Below are 18,607 nucleotides of genomic sequence, written 5' to 3'. Positions count from 1 at the left end.
AGTATTTAGACTCAGATGGGCGACCATTTACCCTCCAGGATATCACTTACCCCTCCGCGTCTTTCACAGACACCTAATGTTTTAGTCATGCTCCATGTCTGTCGTCATGACTCCTGTTGTTGGGACAACCAATATTCCAGCTCTCTACAGGACACACAGGGCAGCTAAAGTTTAAGCCATCTACTCTGGTACATGGAAAGTGATGTTAGGTTAAATAAATTGCTAAATTACTTTAATGCTGATGAACAGCCAACAATATTAAGTTGCAAGTTCTTTTTTGTAAGAATAAACTGATAATTATAGATACATATAGAAACCACAACAATAATATGACCTAAATTCCCATCTCTAAAACTACATTCATGTCTAATAGGAGGAGCAGCATATCAAAGACATTACATGCATGAATGTAATGAATATGTACTATATTATTGCACATTTTAGTGGATTACCCAGTTACTTCCAGAGGAAAGTAATTTGTTATCCAACTTGTTACAGAACTTTCATGTTACTCTGTAACATGAAAGTTAGCGTTCTGTTTTAGCTAAAGAGTCCGCACCATCTTGGAAATGTCCTCTGACCCTGCATTCCTTTACACATAACTGTTTCTGTACAGAAAACATGCCCTCTACCCTCTATAAACATGGCACTGCAGAAGCAATATAAAAACAGTGTCTATAATGAGTTTGACATTGAAAAGATGTCCACAATAAGCACATTTTAGCGTGTACACGGAGGCTGTACGACAACACTAAACGTTCGGTAGATGTTAAACAAAAAGACGTCGCCAGTGTACCAAAATTGAACATACATAACTGACATGTCAAAGACGTCACTTTGACGTCAGTTTGCACAGTGGAAAACTTTGTGTGGCCTTCAGATTAGCTCAAAAAGAGTGTGTAGAGAGTTTCATGCAATGGGTTTCCATGATCAATCAGTCATATCCAAGCACAATGCAAGGCATTGGATGCAGTGGTGTAAAATACACCACTGGACTCTACAGCAGCGTTCTCTAAAGTGACAAATCACTCTTCACCATGTGGTAATCAAAGGTCAAATCTGGATTTGGTGGTTGTGAGGCAAACGGTACATGTTTGACTGCATTGTGCCAAGTGTAAAGTTTGGTGGATTATGGTCTGGAGCTATTTTTCAAGAGTTGGCTTGGTCTGGTGTTCTCAGCATACCAAGACATTTTGGACAATTTCATACTCCCACCTTTGATGGAACAGTGGTGGAAGGTCCCTTCGTGTTCCAACATGGCTGCCCACCAGTGCACAAAGCAAGGGCCTAAAATCCTGAATGAGCAAGTTTAGGCAGAAGAACTTGACTGCCCTGCAGAGAGTCCTGAGCTCAATGTGGCATCACCTTTGGGATGAATAAGAGCAGAGACTGTGAAAAGGAATTAAAAAGCCTCTTGGAAAGTCTTCCCAGAACAGTTGAAGCTGTTATAACTGCAAAAGTTGGGCCAACATCATATTAAACCTTTGGATCAAAAATGGGATATCAATCAAGTTCACATGCATGTGAAGAAGACGAGTGAATACTTTGGCTAATAAAGTGTATGTATTCACAGTCAGTCAACAAGCCATAATTGACCACGTATTTTGTTGCCTTGTTGAAGGACTGCACAGTGTGTTTCTGCATTCCCTTTGATTGAATTCCCACAATCCCTCTTGTTGTATAGTTTGAGAGCTTAACTTAGAGATGTAACTTTTTTCGCAGTAGTTCAGAAAAATCTTTTTCTTTTGGTAAAATTTATGAAAGTAAGAGAAAATATTACAGTTTTGTTATACAAATGATCATTTGTCATGACAATTTTCACCAAGCTCAAATCTTTTGATGAAATAATTACAGCTTTTTGTATTCTGTGTCATTTTGGCTGATGTGGGTACTTGATCAGATGCAATCATACTGTCAGATAAGCGGAATCATTTCAACAAAATTTTTTTCTGATAATTCGGTTAAACAAAATGGGCGTTATTTCACGCAGCCTGTTTGTGATTCATCTAGCAGATGGTGACAAGGAGGGAAGACAGAGTAGTGGCAGGGAGAACGCTGTCAGGTCAATAGAAATTTATGAATGATATCTCAGTACCAGACTTGAGAGGTTTGAACATCTGTTTGACTGAACACAGATGTCCCTGTAGCATTATTACACTGATTGCTCTGTTGCTCTGATTACATTGCAGATAACATGGAACGTGGAATTCAGCTGCATTTTTTTTTACTTCCAGGAAATGCAATACATAGACGTTATCTAGTTATGGCTGAAATGTAAAGTGGGTAATGTTTTCATAATGAAGAAGAATGTATGAAATAAAAAACAATATCTGTAGTTATGCTGCGCTGACTGCAATGTCATAAAAGTGCAATGGTGCAATAATATTTTAGATGCTTCATCACATCACTGGAATGCGCTAGAGCCCTCCAAACTTGAATTTTGCAGATACTTCTGTCAGTAAACTTTCATATAGTACACTATGTACACTTCCTGCTTAGGTGATTTTTTTCAAAGTGTAGTTTTGTCATAAATTAACACAACTAGCTGTATGTTTACTGGAAATGACTTTCATGGTTAACATTGGCCATTTGCCTCTGACCAAAGTTGTGGGAAGGTCCTTGGGGGTGTTGAACTGCATCCCTGGAGGAGTGTCTAGGTTCTAAGATATAAAATAGATATAGTATTCCTTTTCACTTGTCACATTTTAATATAATTCTACAAAGCTATGTCGTTCTTGCAACTACCAGAAGTACATACAGCCAAAACTTAACTGAAATGGTCCACACAGCCAAGAAAAATATTCTGGCTTACAGAAAATACTTTAACACTAATGACAATAATTAAACCCCACAGGGCACACATGTCAGGCACAAAAAAGGGTGAGCAAATCCATAATGAAACCTTTAAAACAGATGTCAGTCTTATAAGGCAGACACAGCAGTCAAGGCATACAGTCAACCGATTTGCAAACCACATAGATAACATTTTACTTGACCCAAAAGACAGATTTACACAGATAATCTGGTAACTTTTTGCAAGAAATTTAGGACTGTGAAATTACTGATTAATCACAATGTTAAACTGCATGGTGCCAACTCATAATAAGAGTTACCTTCATCTGTGTGCAGGTCATAAGACTCCAAATGTGACTTGGACATCAGATCTTTAGGCGATAAATACCCTCACGAGTGACATCGATGCCCAAAGTGTTAAAAAGTCTGTGAGGACATTTAACTAGTGATAGGTATTGGGTGATAGCTCATTTTGAAAAAAGGCACCACTTCTACTGATGTCTACTATGTAATGTCATTTGACCATGATGCTTGATACATGGGGCTTTACTCGCACATTTCTACAATGAAAGCCATATGGCACGGCTATATAGTGGGTAGCATTGTTGACTCAGAGCATGAGGGCTCGTGATTGGAATCCACTGTCTGGCATATTTTAATGTTCTCTCCCGGTACTACAGCTTCCTCCCATAGTCCAAAGACATGCATGTTAGGTTGATGTTAGGTTGACTGGTGTTTCTAACTTGGCTGTGGTTATAAATGTGTGAGTGAATGGTTGTCTGTCCCTTCAATAGACTGACAACCTGTTTGTGGTGGTTGTCCATTAAGGGTTATAAGTGTACAGTATTCCACATTGAATGTTTTGACTGTCACGGAAAGCATTGCTGCTCGGTATCAGCCGATGCCTAAAGCCAATAATTGTATTATATTGAAACTAGAAAAAGTGGGATTGGTTGATCCCTAGCTTCTTTCTTTTTTTTGCCTGTCCCGTTTGGTTCTTTTGCCATTAGAATTATTGTCTAAAGGCGAAGAAAGATGCCCAACGGATTTACTTTACCAAATGGACCATCCCAGCCTTGCCGTAATGATCTATTTGATTCACCTTTTATTGTTTATTTTATTTTTTATTTTCACTTGTTAGATACGGGACAGACTTGAATGAGGAAAAGAAAAGGGAGAAAGAAAGAGGGAAAGAAAAACAGCAGAGAAGAGGGACGGGGATAAAGGGCAAAAAACAAAAACCAACAAAATAAGCAGACAAAAAAAATACATATATCAATCACCTGGATCACCTGTTGAGAAAGAAAGCAGAAGAAAACGAGAGCAATAGAATAAACAACATCACGATGATATATGGGAATATAACAGTAAATACTAAATATTAAACATTATTGTGCAGCACGTAAGATCGACAGCGCACAGTGTACTTTGAGGTAGGAGCCAAAAAGGGTGTCGTTTGTGTGTGTGAGCACCCGTGTGTACACCTGTCAGCATGAACGCGCTTGTTTTTAAAAGGGCAGGGAGATAGGCCTCCATACCTTGGAGGGCCCGAGATGTCCCCAGAGAGGTGGCGTCTGATACCCGACCTGACATATAGACACAGACAAACAGGCACACACAGATACAAACATCCATTCCCACCCTCATGCTCTCATACGCAATTACTCAACACTCAACCAACGTGGAGACAGACATAGAGAGACACTGTACACACAATCCCTAGCTTCAAGTTATCTAACAGGATGCTTATGGCTTTCCTGATTAAACTGTATCCACACCAGAACTGTAAAATGGAAAAAGGAAGTTACAATAATAGTTAAAGGAACTGGATTATATTTAGCATCTGTTGTATCTGGGGATTAGAGCAGCGCATTGAGGCGTGAATGATGGAGTGGAACACTATCTGACAAAAATTGAAAAGATTTATCTAAATCTTTCTGAATTAAACCAAAGAGGCTCTTAAACATTAAGTACCCATTTTAGAAGTGCTAGTGTTAAAGTGAATATTTAAAATTTCAATTTAATGTCCTTTCTACAAAAAGTCTGACAGAAATGGTAAGATTAAGCTTTCATTCCCACAATAGCTGCTGTGTGCGCAGGTTTGGCTGTCTTTATGTATGACTAAACTCACAGATGCTTGAATAAGTATTCAAGGACAGCAACACACAGAGCAGCAACTGCATTGATCTTGAATAACAACAAGTCCTCTAATTCCAACCTTGAATCACACTTGAGGTCTTTTGTGAATCACTGATATTTCACTTTATTGCGCTCTTAAAACACAATTTCTCCCAATTCCAAACATGTAATCAGCCGACACGTTCACAACTGACTATCTTCTCAATCACTGTGTGGAACACCTGTCCAGCTCATGTCATTATGCTGCGGAGCTGAAGCATGCCAGTTTAAGAGGCTGATTCACACTGGTGTACAGCCACCTCCTGTCACTGCAACCACAGCGAACAAAGAGACACTCAGTAAAATGAGTACACAATGTTCCATGACATTCAGTCCAGATTACTGCTAAAATCACCCAATTAAGAAAACGATTGAGAAAATAAACTAGAAAAATGTCAAAAACAAGCTGTTCTGCCGTCTGAACCGAGCTTTTAACCAAATACTTTCAGGATATCACTGTCCAAGAAACATGCAATAGTTTCTGACGAGCCTCAAACAAAACGAGAAAGCAATATTGAATGCACCCAAAAGATAGTGTGAGTTGTCTGTAAGAAGCATGTCACTTGACTGATGCTTCTTTTAAAGCGGCTGTCACGGTGCTTTCACAAACTATGACGTCAGGAGAGTGCCATAACCATTTGTGCCCACTCCTGAGGCACACTTGACTCACCGAGCTGTTCTAAACTACAGATGTTGCTGCACAAGATAAATAAATGAAAAATTACTTTACAGTCGGAATAGGAATAGAAGATGTTAAAACAGAAAACAAATTCATAAAGTCACAAAGGTTTTTCCATGGTTTTCTCCCAGACGTCTGTAGCCACCACCCACTATGCTGTCTTGCCCATACTTTCATTTTATCCATCAGAGAGACTGATGTTGTAATGTTTTGAGCAAGATGATCCACTGTGGTCACCCCTAAAGGGAGCAGGTGAAAGAAGAAAATAAAGAGACTGATTTTCTGTAGCCGTGTTAGATGCCAGGTCTCAAAAATTACATTGCAGGGTGCATTGTCAGCCTAAACAGTACCAAAGTTTACTCAATTCCAGCAGTGATGGCATTAATTCTGGTATTTGCCACAGTTTGCAGGAAAAGCAATTCCTACTTCTGTACATCTTTTGTGTCATAAGAAAGCAGAATTAATATTGGAAATCCAACTTGTACTGCTTCATATACACTTTCAAGCTATAGGAAGCTCACTCTCACATTTTGGCACTCTATTTGAGCTCAGAGTTTCCCATCTCTCCTTCTAACATGCATGACTGGATGTCATTTCAGCCGCTTCAGCCCCTGGTGAGCTATTTACTCATGTCCCAATTTCTCAATTGAACATATTTGGGTTAGCTTTTGGGGAAGCTGATGAGCTCTGGCCCTAGACAAATAGAAGTAGGCTTTCTTTGCATTTCTGTATTTTGCTCCTGTAATAAATAATTTTGGGTTGTCTGAATGAATTGTGGACATGGTTACTGTATCACAAGAACAGAGTTTTTACTACAATGGAAACATGATGTCAGTGTGATATTTACTCATACAATCATGTGAGTCTTTAACTCTTAAAAATACATTTGATGAACAAACACACGCTTGCCGTCTGCATTTTTTTTGAAGGACGTTATCCTTCATTTACTACAATGAAACTCTGATATTCATGTTTTTTCTGTGCTGAGTACCCAAAGGTAAACAGGTAACACTTGAAGGAAAAACTTAAGGAAAAAGTCAAGAAATTTCAGTTTCACTTGTTTATTAATTTCTGTCTTTTGGGCTTCATTGGAGCATATATCTCCATTATAGAACTTGTTCAGTAAAGATATTTGAAGCATCTAACTGATCTCTGGGACAGGAACTTTGATAGACTGCTGCCTCTGGTTGGGTGAGCTTCATGTTCAAGTTCAAAGAAATCCAGATTGGCAAGAGAGCCATGTTTAGCTTCATGAAAGTGTTTGGCTGTGCAACATACCTAGAGTGCTGATGTTGTACTTCAATTTATGAAATGTTGGACCGGAAACTTCTTACCAGTATGTGGATGGGTGAAAAATATGACTTCGGATCGGTTGTCTGCATTGACTTCTTATTTGAAGTTTCCTTGAAGCCAAGTATGCTTGTTTGTAGTATGCACAAGGTTGTCTGTTGAGCCCATAGAAATGATGAAGGACTTACTTTCAGTGATGCTTCTGCTTTTTATGATCTAACAGTGTCTATTAAATTGATGACCATTGTTCAATTCAGTGGTAAAAGGTTTTTTTTTGTTTAAAAAAAAAAAAAAAATATATATATATATATATATATATATATATATATATATATATATATATATATATATATATATATTTATGTCAGAGAATTAACGACCTTACGTCTGAAAATTGGTTGTCAGCCACAGCTCAAAAAGTCCTTAACTTAGAAGGCCGCTGATTTAGAAAAAATATTTAATTTAATTTAAGAATTAATTTTCAGATGTCATAATCTACCTTTTTAAAAAAAAAAACAGCAGTGGTTTTAAACCAAAATTAAATATTTTTTTAAGGTAAAAAGAGCAAAAAAGCATGTAAGCACAGAACTTTACCATCTCCTGTTTTATATTTCTTTTTGTGTCTGTGCGGATTTCCTTCTTATTCTTTCTTCTTAATCTGGCAATGAAAAGACCAAGAGGCTGGTTGAAAAAAATGGGTGAGGCATCATGTTGATATCTTAATGAAGCCACTCATCTAAGCTCCTCTGTTTTGACACTGATGGTCTAATGTTATGAATGACAACCATCGCAGTCACAGGAGCTCTCCACTTTGTTTTTTTTACTTACTTTCTTATCTGTTATTTTTCATCTGAAGCAGAAAGACATCAGATGATTGGTTTTGTTGTCAAAGCAAAACTCCTGCTGAGTTAGTCTACAGGTATCAGTGCCCTGCACACACAAACATATACACGAACAACACTCTCACAAAGTCTTGCTGTTTTCACCTCATGTGTTTGAGGCAGGTCTGTGTTGGTAATTCACACAGCTTTCTTTACTCTGATACACAGAACACACTATGAACTCCAGCAGGTACATCCTTAAGGCTGTTGTGTGTAAATATTCGTGTGTGGTTAATTCTCTGCAGAGCACTTTTAGTGCCTTTTGATAATGGACAGTATGATGAACCCTGGATAAGAGAAAGTAATCCATGCAGAGTGATTATGGAGGATGACAACAGATTAAGCATAAAGTGTATCCTTGTATGCATCTTGCATCAGGATTTCCTTTTCTGTCACTTTGACATTGCATGAAGTTCAGTTCAGTTCTATTTGAATCAATCTCAGTGTTTTTGCAGTGCAGGAAACTGTGGGACTCGCATCAAAACACTGAGAACTTAGTAGAGAGCAATAGGACAGAGCCAAGGTTTTGTCATTGTGCTCACAGCTTTGAGGCATCCAGGGAGAGATTTTATCAGAATACACTGATTCTGATAACATTTTCCCTTCTTGTTCCAAATAATTAAACACTCCTAGTGGCAACAATCACACACATATCAGATGCAAAATAAGACACGCTTTTCTGTGTTAAATTTAGAGTGCAATTTACAATAAACTGCTTGCCACAAATCTTAGTTACTCAGGTTTGTGTGATTCATTACATTGTATCCTTACTTGGAGAAATAAATGAAGGAGCAGATGAGTTGCTCAGCAGCACAAATTCTGACTGATTATAACGTGTTAGCAATCTGTTGGAGGGCGAGTGCAGTCAGTCTGAGGTAGGATTCCTCCCACCAAGTGACCTGTGCAATTGTCTTGTGACCAAAAGTGGTTTCCAAGAGGGTGAGAGTGCTGCATGCTCAACCTCTAGGTGACCAGTTGGAGGTTGCCATCCTATTTTTACACTAGTGTGATGTTAATCATGTACAAGACTGTTTCTCACATATTGCAAAAATAGTGGATACTGGATTTTGGGCCATTTTGTTAGTTAATAGGGCAACAGTAATTTATAAAATCCCAATGATGGAGAACACCAACAGCTCTGTAAGAGCTGGGTTGAGGTTTATTTATTTTCCCCTATAGTTTTCCCTGCATTAAATCAGATAGTAGAATATATGCAATATAAAAACACAGGGAGCCAAGTTGTATATTTAATGGGACTTTTGTATTGGACAAAGGTTTTGATTCACCCCTCATTTCTCTATGTTTCGTTTCCAAAGAGTCAGACTTGTAATTTAAATAATAAAAAGCGAGTGAGTACATTACAACATTTTCAGCAATCACTCACAATCCTGGCATCCATCACATCCACGCCACACTTTGTTTTGTTGTAAAGGGTGACAGTGTTTGGCTTCCTTTTGGTAGTGTTATCAGTCTGAACCACGCTGTGCTTTTTATTATTATTTGTAAATATGTGTACAAATGGTTGGTTTTTTGTACTGTTTTTATCAATAAATCTCAGCAACAAAGGACATACACCCATGTGTGTTGATTTCTCCCTAAGATGGCAAACTGTAACACTCCAAGTTGGTGACTTTTGGAGATTTATTTCCCTGGATGATTGAGAATGCATCAAGATGAAACACAAAAGGGAAGTTCACAGCTTTTAGCTCACACACCCCCACTCCCCTCCCTCCAGAATTCCTAGGTAACAACCTAATATACATATGAATGACTAGCCAATTTAGCTTCCACTTCCAGCATTTGACTGCTCTCCGGCTTTTAAAGGTAGAAACGCAAAATGATGGCTCCGCGGGGGTTTAAGTCACTTAAACCCCCGCCTGGAGTTTTGAGCAGTAGTTCTCCAGGCTTTCTGAATGTCTTTCAAAAAATGTCCTTTGAACATTGGCTGCTTTTTCGCTCTTTTTAGGATCCCAGTGTTTTGAGTTTTTATCTACCTTGTATATTTGCTGGCTTTACTGCATTTTGATATTCAAAACTTTTGTTTCTCATGAAGTTTTGTTCTGGGTTTTATGTTTATATTGTATCCCTTGAGTCTTTTATGTATTTCTGCCTCCTTTGTGTTCCTGTGTCGGGTTTAGTCCCATCTCTGAATTTTGTCTCTTGTCCTTTTGGGGTGGCTGTAGTTCAGGTGGCAGAGCAGGTCAGCCACTAATCAGGAGGTCGGTGGTTCGATCCCAGGCTGCCTCCTGGCTGCATGACAAATATCCTTGGGCAAGATACTAACCCCATGTTTGCCTACTGGTGGTGGTCAGAGGGCCCGCCTCTGTCAGTGTGCCCCAGGGCAGCTGTGGCTACAATGTAGCTTGTATCACCAGTGTGTGTGAATGACTGAATGTAGTGTAAAGCGGTATACAAATGCAGGCCATTTACCATTTTGTGTCAGTTTATTGGTAATTTCTCAGTGTTTAGTGTTTCTAGTTTCACTCATTTGGGTTCTATTCTGGGTTGTTAGGTTGTGCTCCATTCATAGTTTTCATTATCATGTTTCCCCTGTGTTTTGTCTTTAACTTGTAATTGTCTGCATGTGATTCCAGGTTTAGTTACTTCATGTTAGTGGTTATTTTCTGCTGTGTTTGTATATAATTTAAAGCCTGTTGTCTTATCATTCTTAATTTGTTTCATTCTGTGTTCCTTCGTGTCCCAGTCTCATCTGCTCTTGTCCTTTTATCTTCCCATGTTCCCCTGTCTAGTCATCTTGTTCTCCTCTATGCTGAATTACCTCCATTCACTGTTCAGATAACTGTCTTTTCTCTTTGTGCCAGTTAGTCATGTCTTCATGCTTGTTTACCTTTTTGTCTGGGTCAGACGTGTGCATTGTAGTCCTGGTCTTTGTCGTAGTTACTTCCTGTTTTTTATTCTTGTCGTTGTTTTATTTATCTTGATAATCCCTCATCTCGTGGAGTCACTTAACACTGACCTGCATATAAAGGCAGCCAACTCAAGGTATGAACCTGTGTTGTGTCGGCACATAACAGACAGCTTAACACCCAATTTAAAATTTTATCTCCTGTTACTAGCAGCTTGCCACAAAATATATGGGTACATTAGCAGTAGCATTTTGCGACAACAAGTTAATTCCACAAGAAAACTTGCCATATCTCAGGACAAAAGATGGACCAAAGAAGGTAGGGGCAGGCCTACAAGGCAGATAAACAGTACCTGAAAGTTATGACCTTAAGAAATAAGAAAAAATCTAATAAAGACCTGACACAGGAACTGAAAGTCACATCTGGCCCTTCAGCTGGTTAATCTACGGTTCCCTAAAGCTTCATCAGGTCACAGCAGAAAAGTAGCTGTTAAGAACACATTCTTAAGGAAGGGAAATGGGCAGAAAAGACTGGTGTGTGCCAAATATTCAATTCAGTTAATTTCAAGTCAGTTTTATTTATATAGCACCAAATCACAAGAACAGTCGCCACAAGATGCTTTCTATTGTAAGGTAAAGACCCTACAACAATAAATATTAATAATATAAAAATTATATCAATAGTAAATATAAGGGTTTTTCATGTATGTGGCCAAACTCTGTGGGTTTACACTTTATTAAAGTTGACGAGGAGTAAAACTGAATATTACATGAGCAAATGTGAACAGTTATCTACAACAGCTGAACCTCCTCTCTTTGACACTGTATCACCAAACACCTCATGTTACCAGCTTCGAGAGCCCAACATACGTTGGCTAATGTGGCCAGTGTTTGGAAAGCTGCTAGTTTGATTTTCTAATTTATTCAGTTGTTTTCACTTTTATAGAACTCAGAAAGAAATAACAGTTGGTAATACTGCAGAAGGCATGTGTGCATCTGTTACTGTGCGTGTTAGTCTGATGAGCTGCCATGTTCAAAATGAAAATGAGAATATTAGCAGAAGAAAGCAGATCATATTTACTTAAGGTCACTATTTAAATGCAAATAGAAAACCAACAGCGGTTGAAACACTGTTGATAAATGAAAAAATGGCAATGTAGAGACATGGATCAAAGGTTAAAATAGAAGTACATACAGTTTTAAAGTTTTAGATGCAATTTATATACTGCTTTTTAATACTTTTCTCCAAGAGCCAAGTTCAGTGTCCTCTAATTCCAACTGCAGTCACAAAATTTCAGTATTTGGTTATTATTTGGCATTTTTTATGACTTTGCAGCATGTCAACTCACTTTGTAACGTGACGTCCGCTCTGGTGCGTGAAAATACCTACTAATCATGGCTGGAGTTCCACTCCTGTTTCCTTGTTTTGGCCATAATAACAACTGTCATTCTCAGGTTGTACAGGATCGTTTTCTTTTTACTGTGTCATTATTAAACAGTGTTGTGTGGCATGCAGCTGAAAACCACCCATAACTCTAAAATACACAATTGTGTATGTTATGTGCTGTGATGTGCTCTCAAGTACCACAAAGAATTGGTTAGTTAAGCTCTTAGAATGACATTATAAAATACCTTATTTTACATATTAATTACAGCTTTCTTGACATTGAAAATATGCCCGTTTCTTTGTGGGTTCTGCTGCTTTACTGCTTCAAAGCAAACATTTACAGGGATTTTATGTTATTTTACATTTGACATGTAAAATCAGTCTATTTATGTAAATTTTATGATATTCTAAAAAAGCAGAAAAAAAACTGTAAAATACACAGTAAAAATACTTTTATATTACAATTTTTTTTACAGTGTGCTCCAAACACAGAACAGATTTTAAGCAATAAACCTGGATATGTACAACATTATTTTTAGCTTTCATTTTACTGTCAGTCTGTGCTCATATCTGTCTCGTATACTTCTCATATTTGTAAATCCAAACATTCATGTGAGAGTCTGACAAAGATTTTTAGCTTGTGCTTTGTAACTGCAGTCAGTTAGAAGCTTCATGTTAAGTGAACTGCAGATGAAGCAAATACTTCCAGGGTGCGGGTGAAATGTGATAATAACTTAATACCTTACAGACCTTGTCTTCGCTGAAGGCATTTTAACTGTAGATGATGACATTAATTATAACTGCATTCCATTTAGTTGTGCCAGCGGCAAGGTCCTGGTATTGCTAATGGTGTGGACTAGGACACCTGAGCTCTTGAAATGCGATCACCTGACATGTAAACTGTGAAAAAATGAGCCAGCTTCATCCTTAGCTAGGGATGGGTATCGAAAACCGGTTCTTGTTGAGAACCAGTTCCCACTGTTTCAATTCCTTGGAATTGTTTGCCATTTTTGCAAACGATTCCCTTATCGATTCCAGTCGCCCCGAATGACGTCATCACGTTGCGGAGCGTCATTTACCTGGCAGGAAACACGGCGCGTAAGCGGCTCAAACGCTCAAAAGTTTGGTTATACTTTACGAGAACGGATGACAACAGGGCAACTTGCAATACTTGCAAAGTAGATATTTAATTTAAGGGAGGAAACACTACGAATATGCAAAAGCATTTGCTCACAAAACACGCAATGACCTTAAATGAATGTCGTGTTTTTAATTCCGCTCCGGACTCGTGAATCTCAACCCAGCAGCAGCGGTAACGTTTGCACGTCCTCTCCCGTTAATGCGGCAGGTAAATAATCAACTAACAGTGCATATTATGTTAGCGCGATCTGCCTTATTACAAAACCTGCCATTACTGTGCATTTAGGTGACCGTGATGAGAGAGACAGACAGAGTCTGGCTCAGATGCTGCCAGCTCTCGCTGCAGTCTACCGGTAGCGTCTCCTTTCAGGCAGGATAGATGAATGACACCGAGCAGTGACTAAGTTTGTGGTAAAAGGCTTGCACCCATTTGCCACAGCAGATGATTTTCGGTAAGTGAATGTGTTTAATTGTAGGCAGGGACATTACTGGATATTCTTGTGTAATTGCCACAGAACAATTTATGTTATACTTTGTTATTGCTACAGAAGAATATTTATTTTATTATTTTACATTTACAATTTTTCTTCCTGGGGACCCTGTGACACCCCATTGAAGAGCCGTAGGCTGTGGATCTCTTAAGATCTCACTGTTGGGTTTGTAAGGCCATGTTACTCCTACATTTCTATCTTGTTCAAAGAGAAGATATAAAACAAAGTTCTAAGCTAATTGACCTTAGTGTTCTCCTTTTTTAAAGAGAATCGATAAGAGAATCGATAAAGAATCGAATCGTTAAACAGAATCGAAAATGGAATCGGAATCGTGAAAATCTTATCAATACCCATCCCTATCCTTAGCTCTAATCAGACCAACAACTGTATAGATACACTTGTTGCTTTCTTATAGCCAGTATGTGTCAGCTTTGATATCACCATGTGCTGTCTTTAATTGTTTTTAGATTTAATTTCTATATTTGAAAGGCAATTATCAGATTCAGAAGAGCTATCTGGTTGACGGAAACTTTTTTTTATGCCTTCCCTAGATTCTGCATGATTATGCATAGCATAATGGCCTTCAATGGAACATTTAACTGCATTTGAAATAATAGTACTTTTCTATTGCATTATGTGTTATCATACACAAATCTAAATTATTTAAATGCCTTAAAGGATGAGGATGATCAGCTAGATCAGAGACTGTTCCTACTGCATTCAGATTTGAGGATAGCACAGTCATGGTTGTCAAACACGTGCTAGAGGTAATTTTCTGAGCCAGGATGTTCTTGTTTGAACAAAATCAGGACCTGTTAAACTTGTTTTTGTGATTTTCTGCAGATTTTTATTTGTGATTTGCATCACAAAACAGCACCACAAAATATCTCATTGTGTCAGCACTGACACAGCGCTGACTCATTTGGCTATCATCCTTGGTGACAAGAGTTAGGACGTCACACAGTCCTTGGCAGTAGAATAGCCCAAAGAAGGGTGCAAGTCACTTGTGTCATTACAGGAAGGCTCGGAGATTTCTTCAATGTTCACCAAGTTTTGCACCAAGTTTTTGTTGTAACGTAGGGCGTTTGAGGGAGAGCATTAACAAATGACCTGTTGAGATTTTGTTGTGTCAATGCACCCCTTTATCACACGTTGAAAACATGCTTGTTTTTGGCTGCACTAACAAAATCATCATTATTCATTTTGCACTCTTTGTAAAAATACATTTGACACCGTGAAGCTTCCAGTGAAGCATCATGTGATGCACGTGGTGCTTCAAGCACTGAGACAATGGGACTACTAAGTAGCATTCCAAGTTTGGGAGGCGCTCTGGATAAGGCAACTGCTTTAAAGCTATAGGTAACAAACTTTAAGTCAGGTACACTTGTTGCTTTCTTACAGCCAACATGTTTCAACTGTTTCACCTTGTGTTATCAGTATTGCCGCTTTTTGCTGCTACTTGTAAAAGAAAAAGTCAAAGCTGGTGTTTTTTGTCACATTAATACTCATTTTTGAAGGGAGTCTGGTTAAGGTGTTGCTTCTGTAAGTACCCCAGACTCTTATTTAGGAAACACATAATTTAATTGAAGCAATAATTTAGTTTTGAAAATATACTGGAAAAGATTACTATATTCATGTAGAGTTGCCAGGAGAAGATGTATTTATCATTAGAATTTGATGGCATAGTTCATTCATTTAGATAAATGTGCAGCGGTAAAAATTACATGGCTGACACAGATTGATCTCTTTTCTCAAATAAAATTCCTTTGCAAAAAACTGATTTGTGCCTTTATTATCTTTAATTTAACAGAATTTGTCGCTGAGTTTTTAATGCACTTTATTATTATTTTTACCCCTTTGAGCTTTTCTCAAGCCAGTTCATTGAATCAGATTCCCTGTAATGTAATTTAAGAGGAATGGGACTGCTCCAAACAAACTAGGTTGAGTTATGGGCTGGCCCCTCAGGATGCAAATTCATGCACATACAGTATAAACACACTCTTTGTATCTTTCTGGCTTGCACGTCAACAGTTAAACTGCATTTTGTGTCTTGTGATGCCTGGGGCGCTTATGGGTCTGTTTAATTTTAACATAATTATGTTTCCTCGTTAAATCCAAAATGTATCTAATCTGACAGAGATGAATGGAGCCACTTACTTCGCTTACTTTTCACAGTTACTGGTTGAGCCCATCAGAGAGCACTGAGAACATTTAGTGATGTTTTTTTCGTGGGTTTACCATTAATTATAGTAATACTTTAAACATATTTAATTGAAGGACAGTCTTATTTACTGTGATTAGAAACGGGCATGCTGAATGAATACTTTCAAGGACCAACATGCAGCATGTAAATCAGTATTTTTTTTCCCTAAGAGCGGATTAAGACATTATGTATGCATCATTCTTCGCTACTTTGTAATTTGTATCTCAACAGCTTAAGTCGCTGATGCAGCTATAGAGCAGAATTTATACCATGAAATCACTCAATCTAAAGATGGTTTTTTTTCTGTAGCAACTGAAAACTTGGTCTTATGCTAACTCGGTTAGAAATATTACAATATGTGAATGTGAGTATTTTATTGAAAAGAACTCTCTTTGATATTTAATGAGACTCGTAAAAGCTTAGACTTAGCAGAGTGCATTTTATAGACTTTGAAGGAGGAATGAATAATTGAAGCAGTACAACAAAATGCAACATCCAACACTGACAGTAAACAGTCCCCTGTCCCTGGATCTGGCAGCAAAGATTGAAGGATTTAAAGATAACCAGACCAGACTAAGCTATTTTTCTACTAACAAATATAATAAAGAAATGTCAGCTGAATTAATTGAGGGGGGAAAAGAAAACTGTTTCAGGACCTCCTGTGTATCAGATGTGGTGATTTTCCTGTTTTGTTATATTACTTTTACTACTAAACTGCCACAATCAGTATCTAACACTGTGTAAACCAGAGCATTCCTCCTAAGTAGGATGACATATTTTATAATATAAAATCTTTGATTTTTGTGATTTGGTTGTATAAATATAGAAAAACAGAGACTGAAGCATTTCAACAACTCTTCTGTTCTTTTTCTGGTGTAAACTGAAGAGCATCTGTCAAAATTATAACCTGTATTCAAGAAAAAGATGAATTTGGGATACATTCTTAAGGAGCCATGAACAAAATCAAGGATTTTAAGATGGGCAGACTCTATTTTTCCATTTACTTTAAAAAAAACAACAACCATGTGGTAACAAAGTTGCTTACCATCAGTCGGGTGGCAATTTAAACTTGGAATCTGACCAAGTTGTTCTTGCCTGAACCTAACCAAAAATGTGATCATTTAAATTTTAAAGATGTCAGACTCAGTGGGATACGCTTGTGGGAAAGTGAAACATGAAAGACACTCATCTCTTTGTTTGTGTCTGGATGCGAGTAGAACAGCTTGTTTGTGTGAAGAAGTAAAAATTCATTGAGTTTAGGCTCAGAAACAACAACTCAACTCAAAACCAGTGATATACTGACTGTTTCCTACTGATACGAAAAAAGGGATCGACAACAGAAACTTTTAGGGAAAACATTTTTAATACTGCACGTTTTGAAGTACCAAGAAACAAAACAGATCTGTGAAAGAAATTCTCAAATACTTAAACACATCATCAGGCATTTATCCAATGGGGTCATCTAGCAGGTGATGGTGTGAGCTTCTGCAGAAGACAACCTCACCAGGAGGACACAGAAAGCAAACTGGCAGCCTGTACTTCAAAACTGTGGGGCACATTTTGACTTTGCCTTGAAAAGAGTCTGTACAGTAAAGCTTAATGAGACTGAGTGGAAGTAGAAAAAGAGCATGCTGCCAAGTTCTGATTGACCAGGTCGCAGTCTGTGTGCAGATAGTCTTTATGCCTGATAGTGGATCTCTTCTCCTAATCAAGAGCTATTCAGAGGATGCCTCTGCTTCAGAGGAGAGAGAACCTGAACATTTTTCCACAGTCAGTTTAAAAGGGAGAGATCATTGATACTGAACATGATTTATCAATATAGCATTTGAGTTATAAACTATTTGGTAATTAGACTGCAATGAAGCAACAGGGCGGAGTCCAATAATGTACAGGACCCCCACCCTCTCAGCATCATTGTCAGTTAAATTAAAGAAAGAAGATTAAAGAAAAATATATAAAATATATAATTTATGTATTCGTTCCACCAATACACAAAACTGTTGCTCTCTTTTCTTTATTTTGTACTTCAAAAAAGGTAGGAATCTATTCAAGTTTAAAGAAAAATAATTTAAAAAAGGAAACATGAAGCCAGGAAAACAAAGTTCTGTACAAAATTAGTATGTGTCATGCGGTGTAGTAGGACTCAGGCGCAGAGCAGAGTTCAGGAGAAAACAACGTTTATTTACACAATCACCAGGTGCAGATATATACAGTGAGGGGAACGGGGGTCCTAGGTCCGAAAGGGAAGTCCGGGATTGGAGTCACACACATACTAGCTCTTCTTCTTTACAGTGGTTGAAACAACAGGTTAGTCACGGGTCCGGGGAAAACTGTGCACAGGAGAAAATAAGGTTACACAGAGATCGCAGCAAGTTTACAAAGCTTAAGGATTCAAGGCAGAGGTTCACTAACGTGTCTAGCATAATCATCCAGCAGTGAGTCCAACCCGTAATCAGAGCCTGACGAGATGCAGGTGTGTGCCAAGGGCGGAAGCCTGCAGTGAGCTCCGCCCTGGCGGGGAGGAGAGAGGAGAATGTACACCAAACACATGTGGCCTTTTGGAGCTGGCCGGGCAGACACGGGGACCATGACAGTATGTGATATAAAATGATAAGAGAAATCAGAGCCATAACTCGATAAAGAACTTGATGTTAACAGCTAGCTCAAAATACCATGTTTAAATGTCTCATATCTTGAAA

The 18,607-nt window shown here is 38.1% G+C and overlaps 1 protein-coding gene across 1 annotated transcript in view; it reads left to right on the top strand.

Moving 5' to 3' along the window:
• gcgrb (glucagon receptor b) overlaps positions 1–18,607 on the top strand; it is a 57,656-nt gene that overhangs the window by 13,617 nt on the left and 25,432 nt on the right. The gene's annotated exons all lie outside the window — the stretch shown is intronic.

Source organism: Aulonocara sp. 'chitande type north' Nkhata Bay, linkage group LG6, assembly GCF_057382095.1.
Source record: "Aulonocara sp. 'chitande type north' Nkhata Bay isolate Kocher_YH1m ecotype deep benthic linkage group LG6, A_spYH_male_GT1.1, whole genome shotgun sequence".
Classification (NCBI taxonomy): domain Eukaryota; kingdom Metazoa; phylum Chordata; class Actinopteri; order Cichliformes; family Cichlidae; genus Aulonocara; species Aulonocara sp. 'chitande type north' Nkhata Bay.
Note: the sequence above shows the minus strand (reverse complement) of the source record. Positions and strands in the feature narration are given on the sequence as shown.